The 2,135-nt window shown below is 34.3% G+C and overlaps 1 non-coding gene across 1 annotated transcript; it reads left to right on the top strand.

The window, feature by feature from the left end:
• Positions 1–869: 869 nt before the first annotated feature.
• LOC112132135 (U6 spliceosomal RNA) lies at positions 870–972 on the top strand. The gene has a single exon (XR_002913949.1). It is a non-coding gene; the product is annotated as a U6 spliceosomal RNA (small nuclear RNA).
• Positions 973–2,135: the final 1,163 nt, after the last annotated feature.

Genomic DNA, 2,135 nt, shown 5'->3' with positions numbered 1-2,135 from the left:
GTTTTCTCTCTCTAGATCTATAGAACCTTTGAAAACAAAAGTCCTCACAATCAATTTAGGCATCAAAACCAGCAGCTGCATAGCCATTGGGAGGGGCAGACAAATTTTGGGTTTGGACTTCCTCAAAAGTCCTATAGCCACAGAATTGTCATTATCTGACTATCTGGAAGTTCCCTGGAAACCCCAACTTGCTTGGCTTTTCCTTATTATTATTATTATTATTATTATTATTATTATTATTATTATTTTTATACTGAGAGTTCACACTCTAAAAACAGCTTTTTCTCCGTGGTATTTGTTGGAAACAATTAGTGGTAACTGTTTAACATTGCAACTGCTTGAGGTGGGAAAACAGCTGGGATAAACAAGAAGCTGACCAGAAAAAGAACTACAAGGGGAAAAAACTAGGAAAAGAGTTGTTCATAGGAGACTTTTTAAAGTTGAAATATTCCTGGGAATCTAGAATGCCACATACATGTAGCTAGGAAATGCCCAGGAAATACTTGAGAAGGCTCTACTCTTTCAACTTTAGCCAACTTCGAGGATCTCCCCAAGCAGGAATAAAAGGAAGGCAGAGTTGCAAACTCCTTGCAAAGCATTGAAGGCATACCACAACACACGCAAAACCGCCTTTGAGAAGGCAGGGAAAATTATTAGTTCAACACATTTAAGAAAATCTTAGTTTAATCATCAACTGGCCAATAAGCTTAACTGTCCACACAGGACAAAGAAAAGAGATAACACAGAAGTCATGGAAAGTAATTAAACAAATAGCCACAAAAATAACAAACAGCAACAGCAACAACCCTGGGAAAAGTGTAAGGAAATCTGATTTCCAAAGTTGCCACATTATTTAACTACAATATTTAGTGCTTGTTTTGGCAGCACATATACTAAAATCAGAATAATACAGAGAAGATTAGCATGGCCCCCACACAAAGATGACATATAAATTGGATTTTATAAATGTATGTGCTAATTTGATTGTGATAATCATTACACAATGTATGCATATATCAAATCATCACATTGTGCACATTGAATATGTGCAGTCTTTATTTTTAAATTAAATATTTAAAAATAAAGAAATAAAATAAATATATACAAAATATTGAAAATTGTAAGAGATGCAAAATTATGAGAAAGTATGGCCCATACACAGTAAAAATGCCAGTCAATGTGAAACCCAGAAGTTGTCCTTACTGGAAAGACTTTAAACAGACTTTAAATCAGCTATTTAAAATATGTTCAAAGAGCTGAAGAAAACCATGTCTAAATAACTAAAGGAAAATACAAGAATGAAGTATCACTAAACAGAGAATATAAATCAAAAACTGAAAATTATAAAAAAGGAACCAAAAGATAAATTATTGGTTTAATTATCAATAGATCAATATTTATAATAAATAAATAAAAGCTACTTTGGGAGAATGTGACCATAGATAAATATTAATAATTTATCAATAGATAAATTATTGAACTGAAAACTACAATAACTCTCCTGTTTATATTAAAAATAAAAAGCTCAGAGCCAGGCAATCCAGGACTGGTTTATTCCTGCATGATTTTATCTGTCATCACCTGGGACCCCTGGAAAGAGAAGTCTGAAACAAAGGCTAATATGTAGGATGTTTATTTGTGAGCAGGAATGGCAGACGGAGGGAGTATATTTGCAGAGAAGGGAATGACAACACTGGACAATGTTGCTTTATTTATATAAAATCACTATGGATCACCTGTTGGAATGTTCCATGGGATGCCAGATAAGCCTTTTGAAATATCTATCAGGGCTCTTTGACAGAGAGAAAGAAAAAGGAAAGCATGGATCTATTGGCTACATCAGCCATTGAAAAGGGTATTTTTTATTCCCAACATGTGTTAACTCTTTTCATACACTACTACTAACGCTTATGGGTTGCAATTCCTTAAGAGCTGAATAAGTTCCTATTAGTTTCCTATATGAAGGTAAAATGATTAGAGATTTTGTAGATCAGGAAGGGAGAGGTGTGTGGCAGGCAGGCTTCACCAGGTTGTTTTGTTGTACCTGAGCAAAATTAGTCATCTAGCAATGGCTGGAATAATAGAAGAATGCATGGAGGTGTTTAACAGAGCACTGACGTCATAGATTCCTTCCA

Source organism: Pongo abelii, chromosome 12, assembly GCF_028885655.2.
Source record: "Pongo abelii isolate AG06213 chromosome 12, NHGRI_mPonAbe1-v2.0_pri, whole genome shotgun sequence".
NCBI lineage: Eukaryota > Metazoa > Chordata > Mammalia > Primates > Hominidae > Pongo > Pongo abelii.
Note: the sequence above shows the minus strand (reverse complement) of the source record. Positions and strands in the feature narration are given on the sequence as shown.